Below are 16,250 nucleotides of genomic sequence, written 5' to 3' on the forward strand. Positions count from 1 at the left end.
TCCTTGTAAACCAATAATTAATATACAATTTTTTTAAGAAAATTATAAATTCAAAAGGGTATAACTTTAAAACAAATGAAGACAACATAATTTAACAAACTATGTTTGGAAACCTATTAATTAAGCTTTAAAACGAGATCTTTTAATGCTCATTTGCATAAGTAGAAGCCGAGATACGATCGATAAAGCTTCGAAAATACTTATTTTACAATTTGAAATTTGCATTGTGCACTAATTTTACAATATCTTGAGTTCTAATTATTGTATTTGAGTTTAGTAAACGTTTTTTTCTTTATTTTTTATTAAGGAACAAATTTTATTTGAAACATTTTTTTGTATCTCTTTTAGTATGTGCCAGAGCCTTATAAACAATTAAATTGTTTATAACAATTTTTTGACCGCTCGGATCGAAATCCACCCTCGAAATTCATAATCAGCAGCCAAAATCCATAAGAAACCGTTGAGTTTGTCCATCAGAATTAAAAGGGACACGGTGACCCCTCTGGCGCCTAGACTAAATAGAGGACTAAGAGAATCTCCATGTCTTATCCCATTGCCAGCTTCAATTGGGTCAGTTAGTTCGTAAGTTGTTAGTGTTTCTTCTACTTTTATTTTTATTGTGTTGTTTTGGTAGATATATTCGATCGTTTTAATTATTCCTAGAGGTACCTTTCTTGAGTACAATAAATGGATAACTTTCTTTAATTTAACACTGTCAAATTACTAGAATTGCCTCATCATAAATATAGCATCGGTGCACGGTCTTCCCGACCTAAAACCTTGTTGTTCTTCTGCTAATGTAGACAGAAAATCAATAGTAAGATTAATGATATTCACGCTTTTCAGCACCATAATGATGGGATAGGTAAGCCACTGTGCATCAAAAGAATCTGTAAGAAAGCAACATGGTTTCCGGTTGATTTTTTAATTCTCAAGTGGGAAAAGTGCCGTCACTTCCTTAGTTTAATAAATAGACCGCTATATATAACCCGTTAATATCAAAAGAAAAATACTAGTTCACGCTGCGGTTTTGACATTTATCACATGTAATTGGGTAGTTCTAGGAAAAAGAAGCAATTGAAACGTGATACTATTTTTATTGGATGTTGTCGACGATTGGTTCCCTAATGGTTTGAGACGTTATAAAATTAATTTAAAAAAGCCGGAAAATGAGACGACAGCTGGAAATATGTTAAAACTGAAAAAACTAAATTTATGTATTTTAAAATAAAAAGTAAGATATTATGTCCAAACTGTTCAGTGTTCTGTGCCAGTCAATTGAGGAGATGAAAAGAAATTGAAGGATTTATACAATATATATTTATATAAATATAGGTACTGACCCAAAAAAGTAACTGGACACTGAGCTTATTTTAACTAACATAAAAAGTATTAGAAAAACTTCAATTCCAAAACATTGACTAATGTAAGAACAAGTAAATATTTACATATTTCAAATAAATATCATAAAATATTTCTAAAATGTGGATATTAAAATTGAGTATTTCCTTCTTTGAGCTCGAACGACAGTTCTCATTCTTTCTGGCATAGTCTGGATCAAAGCAGCTATCAATTATTTGCGGTATTTGTTATTAATATCAATTTGCGTTATTTGTTTCCACTCGTTTATTAGCGCCTTTTCTAACGCTACCACAGTTTCAAATTCACCATAATGTTACCTAACTACCCTTCTTAAGATGTCTTACAAATGCTCTAAAACGGATTAAGTTCTGAACTTTTAAGGAGGCCATACCTACTGGTAATTAAACACCAACATCTGTAAATAGTTGCATTGTTATTATGTTCGGCAGAGCATTATCCTGTATTAGGAGAAGATTTTCTTCTTCTTCTTTTTCTTTTTATGTAGACATGACTCTGTCTGTTTTTCAATGTGGCTTCACTAAGTTGTCATTCCATCTTTTTCGTGGTCTTCCCACTGATCGTCTTCCTATTGGGGAACCGTCTCTCGCTGTCCTTACTACTCTATTTGTTGTCATTCGGCTTATGTGGCCATTCCATTCTACTCTTCTGTGTTTCACCCAGTTATTAATGTTGTCCACCATGCATCTTGGAGAAGATTTTAAACTAACAAATTCATATAAGGTAACACATATCCTTCCAGACATTTCCTAATATAGATAAGTACATATCTATCATCATTAAGGCCATCGGCCCATAACAAAAGATCTGTATTTGTTTAAAAAAAAAATGCTGCCCAATATTGCCACCTTTCTCGTAAATGTTTATTAGCATTTTTGGTGTAGAATGAACCGTCCTCTCAGAAAAAACGCTAGAACCGACCGGTGATTCAAAAAGTGCTAATAAACATTTTTGTTCAAAATTATCTCAGCTGCATTTCTTATTTGAGATATACTTTTCTTCGGTGCGTAGAGATTATTGGTAAATCGATGTTTTCCATTTCCCCTTCCCCCATTGCGAGTGGGTTTTGGGGGGGAAGCCCGGGGTGGGAGTGGCAAATTTTTTTACATCTTTTTTGGGTCCCAAAATTGACATTTTCAGCAAGATTCGGCTTATTCCTGTGATTATTAGAGGTCAGATATCTGACGATTGTCTGTATCCGTACGTTTATATCATTTAGAATTTAGAACTTATTTTTTATAATCATTTATAATCATTTTAGAACGTTATACTATCTTGTACCTATCTGTTATGCTATGCCATTACTTTTATTTTATTTTCTATTAAACAATTTCATTTTTGCTTTGTAAAATAGCCTACCCAATATCGCTCTTTCATATCCTATTTATAGTTTCTTTTTTAAATTGTTACACTTTTATTTATTTAACACTTTTACTAAGTAGTTTCCGCTTAAAAAAGTTCGGCTGGTTCAATAAAAACAAAAAAAAAATCACATTTTCATTGCGCTTCCTTATACTTAGTATATGACACTCTTAATAAGTAACAACAATTTATGTAAACATATTATACATTATTAATAATTAATTAATGCAAAAGCACAAATTAATACTACATTCTGTTCGAATAAATTGCGAAGAAGTTCACTGAGGGACACAGCATCGGTGGTTCAGTGGTAGAATGCTCGCCTGCCACGCGGGCGGCCCGGGTTCGATTCCCGGCCGATGCATCCTTTTTTATTTATTATTTTAAATACATACCTATGTAGTTTTTTTCTCTACTTTTGTATTTTCATTATGTATTCCAGCATTTCTCAACCGGTGGATCGCGGTCTTATTTCAGGTGGGTCGCGGCGTGGCTCTTAGTAGCTGAATAACGTACATATATTTATATCATCGTGGGTGAGGGGTGGGTCGCGAATATGAAAAAACATCGGAAGGTGGGTCGCCAGACATAAAACGTTGGTGGGAACAGAGCCTATTTTATTTCAAATCAGGCCCGAGGCACTACGCAATTTTCGGGCCCCTAAATATAATTTAATAATAATAACTTTTTTAATAAATTTAATTAATTAATAGAAATATAGTTAGTTGCACCACAAATTTTAATTTTTATTAACGATAAATAAAATTTATATTTAATAGAGCATAGGCGCAAAATGTCGCCTATCAAAAGTTTCAGTGTGTTTTAAATTCATTCATTTTTCTCGAATCCTGAGAAAACTAATATGTACGTATTTTTGAAAAATTTAAACGGAGAATGAAATATTATGGAGGGTAGAAAGTCCCTGAAAACTTTTATGTTTGTTTTAATAAGTTACTGGGGTGAAAAAAAGAGAAAATTTAGTGTGATTTTTAATTTTAAATACCTCATTCGAAAAAACTTTTTGTTTATTCTAAAAGACTTACCCTCGGTAATAACGTAATCTTTCATTCTGCGATTAAATTTTTCAAAAATACTTATTAGTTTTCTCACGATTCGACAAAAATGAATACATTTAAAACACATTGAGCATTTTGACAGGCGACATTTTGCGCATATGCCTTAAACAATACCTAATTAAACATTGTTTAATTATAACTCTTATTGTTATCATTTATCATTTCCTGTTCGTAAAATGAAAGAATTTTGAAAATTTATTTTGTTATTGTAATAAAAATGTTTTTTTGGTTATCTTTCCGGGCCCCATTAAAATAGGGGCCCGAGGCAGGTGCCTCACGGGCCTAGTGGTAAAATAGGCCCTGGGTGGGAACCACTGATGTATTCGATTGTTTTATGCTCAATGTTTAAGATCGTTATATCAAGCTATAGACAGATCAGCCGGCTAGGATCACATCTCGTACTGCAACCCTTATCGATTATATGTATTCTAATAACAAAACGAAATACCTCATGATGTTGTAGTGGAGTGTGTTGATTTCATATCCACGAAGAAAGTATTTTTCTTATGACAAGTTTGAGACATCCTGTAGGGAGAACAGTGTACAAAGCTAGTCACAAATATATTGAAATCATGTTGTAGACTTATGTTTTCTAAACATTATTATTTTTTATTTTCCCTGATATCTTTAAAAACAAAGAAAATAGACGTTTCTTTAACATGTGTTTTGTTTTGACTGAAACTGTACTAGATTAACAATAAATAAAAAAATATGAAAAAAAAGTATTTAAGAAACGCTTTTCTTTAGTTAGGAGTGACTAAAATTAAAAATATAAAAAAATCAACTAAAGAGCAAAAAATAAAAAAAAAATTGAAAAAATCTAACACATTCGTCAAAGAAAAGCCTGGCGCGTCTTCATCGAATAAACGGTTTTCGCCCCACGCTTTTCTTTAACGAATGTGTTAGATTTTTTCAATTTATTTTATTTTCTGCTTTTTAGTTGATTTTTTTATAATATTTTTAATTTTAGTCACTCGTAACTAAAGAAAAGTGTTTCTTAAAAACTTTTTTTCATATTTTTTTTAGTTATTACTTTTTAGTCTTACACTTTTCAAACACTAAAATATATCGTCATGAAAAGTAGTCGGCGGAACCGGCAAAAAATTTGAAACTTTATTGTTTATTTATGAAGCATAACGTAAACAGTTAACGTAAAAAGTGAAATTATGTATAAGTAGTTCATATAATTAGCTACAAACTGTAAAAATTTCAAGTTTCTTCATTGTAAAAAAACAAGCGAATTTAAACATTTTCCTTTAAAATTGTTTTTAATTTAAACAATTATTAAACATAAACATTTTTTTTATTGACTATTCGTATATTGTTTCCGCGAATGCATATGTCTGCAAATTTTTAGTCATTTGCATTAAAGAAAAGGCACTCACATTAACGTCCAAAGATTTGACCCAAACGATTGAATTAAAGAAAGGCGTTTAATTATTACGTCAAAACGAATTCTAATGTTAATTTTAGTACAAAACGTCGCTACCGGTGGTTTTTCTAAGACTACGATAAAAACACGAATTTTTTGAGTTCGAGTTTTGGTTGAACTTTTGTTTCGTATCATATTGAGATTTGACACGAATAAGCGCCTATTTTTATATAAACAAATATGAGCGTTCAAAATTTAAAATTTTATTGTTCATTTATGAAGCATAACGTAAACAATTAACGTAAAAAGTGAAATTATGTATAGTTCATATCATTAGCTACAATCCGTAAAAGTTTCAAGTTTCTACATTGTAAAAAACAAGAGAATTTAAGCATTTTTCATTAAAATCGTTTTTTTTTTATTTAAACAGTTAATAAACATGAAAATTTTTTTTATTGACTATTCGTGTATTGTTCCCGCGAATGCATATGTCTGCAAATTTTCATTCATTTGCATTGAAGAAAAGGCAGTCAAATTAATGTCTAAAGATTTGACGCAATCTATTGAACTAAATAAAAGCGTTTAATTAAAAATAACAATAGTTAACAAAACTTTAATACAGAAAGAAACATAACGTGAACTAATATCGCGTGTTTTCCCTTCGACATGGAGTTTCAGATATCAACACCTATAGCTTCTATATCTTACAGAGAAGGAGAAAGGACACTAGTGAGTCCTGTAACGCAAACCGATGCAACTGAGGCAATGGGCGGGGAGCATCACTAGTTGTCGTGAGTCACGCTTACACTACATCGCTCAGGTACACACCAGTCACTCAGACAGTTAGGCCCGACGCAAATTGAACCTAAGCGAGACACAACCTGCGCCAGCGGGACGGGTGACCCGTGCATTTATTTTTCTAGCGTGCCGCATATTGAACACAATCTAACCCAACCGTTGGCTATCGACGTGGCGAATAGAGACGGGCAAAATCAGTGCGGACATGTAACGGTTACTTTTGATACCGGTTCTCAGTGGTACTGAGTACAAATACTGATGTATCTGATCCTTGTACTGAATTGAGTAGGCAACGTAAAATCGGTATTTCCGTACTTGTAACTAGTAACGTTTTAAAAATATCTTACACGCCCTAGTACTCGTAGCGGTATGACTTTCGAAGACATCGAATTTGATCATAAGCGGGTGCATAAAAAGATATCTTACACTGAGTATTTTATTTCTGCACATAATACCTACATATTTAAAATAATCTCTCCCCTACTGCTCGGTCATAACTTATATTCCTCAAATATAAAAATTCACAAGGAAAAAGTTTTCCTGTGGTTGGCTGTATACCATGTAATACAAAAAAACAGTAAAATCCTGTATAAAAGGTATATTTAAAAACCCTCCAAAGGGCCACATCAAAATCACATAACTAGTTTTCGACTGGTTTACCAGTCATCATCAGTGCTTAATGTACATGCTAACCACAAAGATAGTGTTTAACAAAAATATGTGGGTCAAAGCCCAGTAAAAGAATTCCGTCAAGGAAACATTGGTTTAAAAAGCTACATTAAATATGGATGTTTAAAATATTTAGCTAATCTGCCCTAGGTAACATCTAAGCTGTGGATTTAACTTGTTTACATGTTGAAAGCTTGTTTAGCCGGTGCAGGTTGTGTCTCGCTTAGGTTCAATTTGCGCCGGGCCTTATTCACTCCCGTTATTTTATGTAATGCGTTCCATACTGCAGCTCCCGGAGCGAACCATGGCCGATGAGAAACTCTGTGGTCGGTCGTACACCCACCTAAACTCTATGCAGAGAGGATTTGTACTAGGTATCAAAAGGGAGCTGTACTAAGTATCAAAAGGTAAGAGCTCTTAGGAGATTCTTTCCGTGATATCTGGCCCTAGTTGCTTGATATGCCGGGATATCTCCCAAAAATTTGCTTACACGTCTGGATATCGAGAGCAGTACTTATCGCTTTCTGCATCGTTTTTATAGTGATGTTCACTAAGACCCAGCTATTTTATGTTCTCTAGAAGATTATTCGGAATGATACTAGTAGTAGAGAGAATAATAGGAATCGTCTGGATACTTTCCATGATTCATTATCTCTTTATTAGTATTTTATTAGTATCATTATTTCATTACGGTTGTAAATGGTAGTAATTAAACAAATAAGTTGTGATAAGTTAATATACGAATACGTTTAATAGTAATAATCTTAGACAGTAGAGACATGTTTATTTGACTGAAATATTAGGCTATTGATTATATTCAAAATAAGATAGCTAAAAGGAACTACAACGTTAACGGGGTTTTATTATTTCATATCGTCAATGGACATCTATATATGGAAAAACCGCGGAGTGCTACCATTTACAGGGGTGCGTTTTTGAGAAATGGGTGAATTAGTCCCTAGGCACAGGTTACATTAGGGTGAGTTCTATGCACTTTTGGTACAAACACGTCTACATAAAAATTGTTCCTGGTTAAATTTCCTATCTAAATATCTCTTTTTAGAGTCAAAGATACTTTTTTTTACAAAAATATATTTAAAAGAAAAAACACAAAGAAACCCAAAAGAAAGAAATTTTGTTTTTTGTCCCATAACTTCTGTCCACGGGGATATAGGTATAGACATTGCTTCACAGGAAAAAAGCTTACATCTTTCCTCTTTAAAATGCTGTTTGGTAGAGGTCATTAGGATTTACAGTTTTAGAAATATGATTTTTCAAAGTTTGCCACTCACAGCAATTTTGGGTAATTTTCCTTGTTATTTCGCAAATATTGTTCTGTAACTTTTTTCTACGTAACTTTAGGTGTATGCAATGGTACATGTAATAGGAAGAGAAATCAATTGCTTTTAAAATGGTCTACTGCATAACGTTGTGCGACATTTTTAAGAGGTTATGGTTTTTGCAAGATTTTATACTTTTAACGATTTTTTATATTTACATATTACGATTATTTTTTAAATTTCTCATTATAACTTTTTTTCTTCTACATTTACGTATATATTATATTTTATAATAAAAAAGAAATCTTATTGTGTTTACTTTAAAATGGTGTATTATAAAAAATTGTAGGATTATTTTTAAATAAGATATGCTTTTTCAAAATGTAATAAGTAGCTGCAATGATTTTTGATTTTAGGATTATTTTTTAAATTTCTCATTATAACTTTTTTTTTCTTGTACATGAATATACTATATATTGCTCAATAAAGAGAGCTTACTTTCTGTTCTTTAAAATGGTGTCTCATCTATATTTAAATAATGGAAACCGATTGATTCCTTGATATTTTTTAACCTGTATTATTTAAAATTATTTCTTTTACAAAAATTACATACACATTAGTCTTAGAAAACATCATTTTAGTTAAAATTACTTAAAACTTAGTTAAAAATTATTTAAACGTTGACATTTAAAATTTTTTCAAAATCATAGTCCGTCTCTTCGTTAGCATTAGCTTCAATATCTTCCTCTGACACCTCAGTTACCTTAGAGTTCTCACAATTAATACCCATGCACCCTTTGCAGAATATTGAACAACTAATTCCTATCTTCCTACAACCGCAGTTTTTTGTACATCCTTTGGTACATTTACATGCTATTTTTTCAAGTAAAGCTTGTGGTGCAGGAGCTTTGACAGTAAATATTTGAATTACCTAATCTATATTTTGAAGTTTATCAGCCCCAGTCAAGTGGATCCAAAGTAATACCTTTAAAAAATAAATTTCAATCATAACACATATCACATAAAAAAGTTATAATAAGAAATTTAAAAAATAATCCTCAAATCAAAAATCGTTTCAAGTACTTACTACATTTTGAAAAAGCATATCTTATAAAGCGCATTTTATTCAAAAATAATCCTAGAATTTTTTATAATACACCGTTTTAAAGGAAACAAAATAAGCTTTCTTTTTTATTATATAATATATACCTAAATGAAGAAGAAAAAAAGTTATATTAAGAAATTAAAAAATAATCGTAAGAAATATGAAAAATCGTTAAAAGTATAAAATCTTGAAAAACCATAACCTCTTAAAAAAGCCACACAACGTTATGCAGTAGACCATTTTAAAGGTAATTCATTTCTCTTCCTATTACATGTACCATTGCATATATCTAAAGTTACGTAGAAAAAAGTTACAGAAAAATATGTGCGAAATAACAAGGAAAATTGCCTAAAATTGCTGTGAGTGGCAAATTTTGAAAAATCATATTTGGAAAACTGTAAATCGTAATGACCTCTACTAAGCAGCATTTTAAAGAGAAAAGATGTAAGTTTGTTTTCTGTGAAGCAACATCTATACCTATATCCCCGTGGACAGAAGTTAAGGGACAAAAAACAAAATTTCTTTCTTTTGGGTTTCTTTGTGCTTTTTCTTTTGAATATATTTTTGTAAAAAAAAAGTATCTTTGACTTAAAAAAGTGATATTTCGATAGGACATTTAACCAGAAACAATTTTTATGTAGACGTGTTTGTACCAAAAGTGCATAGAACTCACCCTAATGTAACCTGTGCCCAGGGACTAATTCACCCATTTCTCAAAAACGCACCCCTGTAAATGGTAGCACTCCGCGGTTTTTTCATATATAGAGATCCATTGACCATATCAAATAATAAAACCCCGTTAACGTTGTAGTTGCTTTCTACAATACATAATCAATAGCCTATATACTCCGCATAAATAATTACTAAATTGTTCATAGTGCACAATGTAAGTGAAAATGCGACTACATACTATAAGCACTACCCGTGTAAGTAGCAAAGTTGTTTTCATCTTATGAAATTTTTATGAAGTTCTGAAAGCAGAGCTTTCCGGCTAAATTGGAGCGATAAATAAACATTGCAGAAACCGATGCATTTTCAAGCGAATGAGAGGAAGAAAGGAAAGAAGGTCGTACGCGCGACGACAGCCTGTTAATATGAACATACTCATATTATATTATAAGACTCGAAAATGGCATATTTTTAGAGAAGTAATCATAGATTTAAAAAAAATACAAATAGTATATGATCTCTAGGCAAATATCTGTCTTAATGAACGACATCGATGGATTAATTACATTATTTAAAAAAAAATATCACAAGAATAATTTTGAAACAATATCTCGTACACTATCAATGTTACAAAAAGTTTTTATGTATAAAATGACAATAGTAGGGGAGGAAAGTATGCTAAATTTGCAGTTACTCGAGCGTTATGGGGACTGATTGGGTTGTGAAGAGTAGGTCTTAAAACCAAAAAAAGTTAAGTAAAGTTTTCCATAAAGAGTCCAAAATTGCAAGAAAAATTGGGGGCTCCTATTTAAGGTTTTAAAGTAACCAGGGGTTGTGTTTGGTGCCATTCGATAGATTTTTCAAAAATATTGAATACGTGTATTTTGTAGTTTTTCGATCTGACGTTCATTTCGCGAAATACTCGCTTTATTTGTGAAACTTTGTGACTCACCCATTTCCTTACGCCCCGCTCAAATCGTCAGATTTTTTAAATATACACTGTTTGGCCAGTACTGTAAATACTGTTTAGCATGTACGATTATTTATATTATTTTTTAAATTTCATTTACGAAAAGAAAAAGTGCCCATTCGCCACCACTGTCCCTATATACAATGTATGTAACACTTCAAAGAATACGTTGGATTTATTTTATTTAAAACGAGACCTTTGCCGCCGCTTACTTCGATTGTGTAATTTGTTTATAAATAGAATGTTGTCTAATTCGGATTCGAGATTCGTGACATTTGACTCTTTGTCAGGTTTTATTTTTAGATATTCACTTTTTTAAATTACTGTGTTTAATTGAATGTAAAAATATGCTGTATATGGCTAGATTTAGCAACGACAAAAAATGCTGTCATAGTGAGATAATTCAAACACACTTTCATAAAAGTTTCTATACAGGTGGTATCGGTGTTTTATAGTCAAAGCCCGAATTTCAGGAACTCCTAGGTTTGACTAGTAGTCAAACCTAGGAGAGACTAAGTTGGTCAGGCAAAGGTCGAAATTAAATTTTATGAAATTGACTAGTCAAACCCCGATCAGCTATGAAAATGTCGTAGTTTGTTAGATTCGGTTTAATAAAACGTCGTTTTTTAATTTTAATGTTTATTATTTTAATATTGTCGTAATTAAAATTAAAAAATTAGTGTTTATTCTCACATGTTGAGGCATTATGGCAGTTAGAGTTGCAGAATACGTTTAATAGTTTTAAAGAGCATTTCTTATTGCAGTAGCATTTTATACAGCCTTGTCCTCCAAATTTAGAATCTTTGTACTAATTCTCTTTGCATTCTCTTATTTGATTTCTTAAAAAACGTGTGCTTATTGTTCAGTATTTCGTACCAACTCTATATAATATATAAACTGTTAATTGGTTTATCTTGTATGATATCGGAAATATTTCGAGCATCTTCTTTAGCTCTATCAAAGTTGGGGTTAGGTAATGTTACAGTTTTTTAAATAATTATAATTTATTTACACCATAACAAATGAGAAAATTATGCAACATTAAATATTTAAAAAAATTATTAAATTTTTTACACAGAATAAAAATATTTTGAGGAAATAGATTCCACAGAATTGTATGAGTTTAGTATACACTCCCAATATCTCCAATAATTCTTCTTCTTTTATTGAAACTTTATTTGAGCTGTTAATATTGTGAGGTAGGAAATTTTGTGTTGTACGTTTCCTACTATGAATCTGTCAAAATGCATCTGAGTTGAGCGAACGGAGTTTGATTATTATTTACACGTAATCTGGTTTGACTAAACATATGAATTTTATTTTAGCGCAAACAGATGGAATGAGAATGTCATTGTGAACTGTGAAAGAAGATGTTGCAATCTGAGAAAAAACTAAGGATCACCATAATACTAACGAAGCCCATGGACCGTCGTCACTAGGAGAAGAAGAACATTGTCAAACAATTCAGATTACTTCTTAAGATGTGGTTTGTTGCATTTGCCAAAAAGAGAACTGTGACGCACATACGTGCATAATTTGTAATCAGGTGGTACATGTTGTGTGCGCTGACAACACACTTGGTGCATACTATGAAGGTTTTGAAAGAAAAGATACATGCACGCGTTGTGCACAGACAGAAAAGATTAAAATAAATAAAGGAAAGGCGATAGAAGGTCTTCATGCCCAGGCTAATCCTATGAAACAATTAATTGAAAAAAAATTCCTCCAATTTCGATCGGAAAAACTGTAACAATACCTATCACCAGCTTTGATAGAGCCAAAGGAGATGCTCGAAATATTTTGGGTATCATACAAGATAAAACAATTAACGGTTTATATAGAGTTAATACGAAATATGGAACAATAAACACATTTTTTTCAAGAAATCAAATAAGAGAATGTAAAGAGAATTTTCTTAATTTCGAAGATGTTCCAGACGTTAAGCTGTCTCTAAGATAAGAGAAATTAGTATAAAAGATTCTAAATTTGGAGGACAAGGCTGTATAAAATGCTACTGCAATAAGAAATGCTCTTTAAAATCATGTAAGTGTAAAATGTCTAATGTATTCTGCAACTCTAAATGCCATAATGCCTCAACATGTGAGAATAAACACTAATTTTTTTATTTTAATTGCGACAATATCAAAATAATAAACATTAAAATTAAAAAATGACGTTTTATTAAACCTAATCTAACAAATTACGACATTTTAATAGCTGATCGGGGTTTGACTAGTCAAACCCCGATTTCATAAAATTAAATTTCGACCTTTGCCTGACCAACGTAGTCTCCTAGATTTGACTAGTCAAAGGCCAAAACTGTAATTTATTTCGGGCTCTTATATTTTCGGGCGTCAGTCAGACCTGAGGATTGCCTAGTCAAACCTAGGAGTGCCTGAAATTCGGGTTTTGACTATAATATCGGCAAAATACATCATTATTGTTTTCGAGATGTATAGGCTCTCTCTCCATTAGTCCGAATCGGTATTGGGTGGGTCGAGTAATACGAATATGTGAACTTGAATATTTGGTGGAGGAATTAAAACATCTACAAAAGCGTTGGGATAGAATGAATATATTTTAAAGTAGATCAAACAATCAAACAATCCACATTTCCATAGAAAGGTAAAACTTTCTTATTGTATAGATGAGTGATATTATAATTGAAAAAATCTTAGCAAAACATGTTTATTTTGTTCACTATACAGAGGAGCAGTAAGACGTAGTATGAATATACTTCGGCGCTAGGGTATAAGACGCCTGCCTGCAACACTAGCATAGGCGCCCTTCGGTTTTTTTAATTAGTATAATTTTGTATAGCACCAGCAGAAAAAAAGCTCAGTTTGGCGCCCCCCAAAAGCGGAGCGACCGCCTGCAGTGCATCCCTTGCAGGCCCGTTATCGCCGGCCCTGTGAATACTCGTTTGACTGAACACAAGAAGTGGAAATCTTACCTAATAGATCACCGTGAAATGCCTAACCATTATAAAATATATTACTATCATAAAAGACAACCACCAAATTGTATTTAAAGAAAGGTTCTATGGATACTATTATACTATCCATGGATATTGACACGAACCATTGAAATCTAAATTGGCACACTTTAATCATAAAGAAGTAGTCTACATCTAAACAAGATGTGGATCTCAGCGCTACATAGGTACGAATACAAACTTCTTCCCAGACGCATCGAAAAACCAGTATCAGAGGAAGATCATCGGTGTGCGAAAGAGTTACGATGATCCATATAACTTTGGTAATGTCTACGGCAGAACAAACGTCAGGAAGAACTAATTTTATTCCATTGTAATAAACCGCCAATACAATGTACCATTACTAGCTGCGAAAGTCTTATATTTATATTATTCCTTCTATGCAGATTTTTGTTGTTAAAAACAAAGCCATTATTTGAAGCCAAAGTGTTACGGTATCACCTTGACTTACAGTATCCGGTACGAACTGAGGGACTAGAAACGAAACTCACATATCATCATCATCATCCAGATACAGCCTTCTGCATCCAAAGTTGAACATAGGCCTCCCCTAATTTCTTCCAGTTTTGTCGGTCTTCGGCTTCCTGCAACCAATTCCCAGTTATTCTTTTGACGTCGTCTGTTCATTGTGTAGGTGGTCTACTTCTACTTCTTCTGTCTGCTCTTGGTAGTTTCCACACTGTAATTTTTTGTTTCCACCTACCGTTCTTAATTCTGGCTACCTGGCCCGGCCAATTCCACTTCAGCCATACTATTCGCTCTATAACATCTGTGACGCCTGTCCTTCTGATTTCCTCGTGTCAGTTAGTCCAAGTAGTGACCATTCTTCTTTGGGCCAGTCTAAGTTTGGTTGCTGTGGCTGTTTCAGGAAGCATACATTGACATTGCAACAGCAACATTTAAGATAATAAAATTTAAAATATATGAAATTATTATTCACTCGTTTACTACATTACTTGGACATTTCAGTATGGACACTACATTACAGTTGGACATTAACTGTGTCATCAAAACGGTGCTATTATTAATTTTCAAACGGAGTATAATAAAACTGGAAAAAATTGAAATAGTAAATGTAATGTTTATGGTAGGGGAGCAAAGTATGCTAAATGTGCAGTCACTCGAGCGCTTTGGGGACCTATTCGGTTGTGAAGAGTGGGTTCTAAAACCAAAAAAAGTTTTCCATTTTAGTGGGCGCTTGCTATTTTTTTAATTTAATTTTCCATTTCCAACAATCGTTTTTTCCGATTAAAACGCCATCTATCCATTATTCGAAATAATGTTTCGAATAAAAGTTACTTATTTTTAGGTAAGGACTCCAAATCTGCAATAAAAAATGAGGGCTCCTATTTAAGATTTTAAAGTAACCCCCACCCTACCTCCGAGGGGGGTCGTCTTTGGTGCCATTCGATAGATTTTTCAAAAATATTAAATAAGTGTATTTTACAGTTTTTCGATCTGATGTTCATTTCGCGAAATATCGAGGGATTCGTATTTAAAATATTAAATTTAACCCCCACCCCTCTCCGTGGGAAGTCGTGTTTGGTATCATTCGATAGATTTTTAAAAAATATTGAGCACATACTTTTTAGTTTTTTGATCTGTCATTCATTTCGCGAAATATTCGCTTTTTTCTTGTGAAACTTTGTACATGTACTTAACTTACCTTATCTTAATCTGACAATTTCGAGTTATTTTTTAAGGATAGATTTTTTTTTTCGGGATCCCCTTAACGAACTCCCCTGTGCTAAGAGCCAATATATGGTAGAGGTACATCTGCAGGGTACCAGGTTTCTCTCCATATGATAATCTGACGCGCTCGAGTAACTGCAAAAATCCCCGCTTGGGCTCCCCTACCATTAAGACCATATTGAAAAAAATAGTATCAAAGAGTATTCAAACGGTGTTAAAAGAGATAGAGATATAATGGAACATTTTATCAAGGAAAAAAGCTGAAACAAAATGGATTCGTTTTAAGACTTTCCTACACATAAATTGCTTTTCCATGTTCCGAACTTTTATTTTCGAAATGATATTTAATCGAATGGGACTATTTTGCTCTTCCGTTTCAGACATATTTTAAAACTAGTTTTATTTTTAAAAATAGATGAGATCATATTGCATTTTTAGATTTATATTTGTGTTAATAAACTATTTAATTAAAAATACTCTTTTATGACTTCTTTAAAAAGTATAATAAAAAATAATTATCTTAAATGGTTGTTAAATGGCTGTGAAAACAATAAAACTTGACTTAATTAACTAGACAGATAGTCTTCTACTTTATAATACAGTAATTCCCTGAACTTACGCGATAGGTTAAACTGAGCGATAACCGCTTAAGTCGAATTCTCAAGTCGGGTTATAATTTCGCAATATGTATGTTTATAAATTATTTTTTTAATTCGTACCGGAAACTAAAAAAAAGTTTAGGGTATACAAATATAAAATCGTCAATCAAAGTTAATTTGACGTAGAAGGCTTCAAAAAATCTAAAAAATAGCTTGACGACTCAAATTCCAAATTTTATTCATATCGCGACAACGAAAATTTTAGTGTGCAACATAAGAAGTA

General features: G+C 32.3%; 1 protein-coding gene and 1 non-coding gene across 4 annotated transcripts in view; one reads left to right on the forward strand and one right to left on the reverse strand.

The window, feature by feature from the left end:
* The window catches only part of LOC114342800 (uncharacterized), a 245,290-nt gene that overhangs the window by 159,605 nt on the left and 69,435 nt on the right, over positions 1-16,250 (reverse strand). The gene's annotated exons all lie outside the window — the stretch shown is intronic.
* Positions 3,036-3,106, forward strand: Trnag-gcc (transfer RNA glycine (anticodon GCC)). Its single transcript has one exon. It is a non-coding gene; the product is annotated as a tRNA-Gly (tRNA).

This window comes from Diabrotica virgifera, chromosome 5 (assembly GCF_917563875.1).
Source record: "Diabrotica virgifera virgifera chromosome 5, PGI_DIABVI_V3a".
Lineage (NCBI taxonomy): Eukaryota > Metazoa > Arthropoda > Insecta > Coleoptera > Chrysomelidae > Diabrotica > Diabrotica virgifera.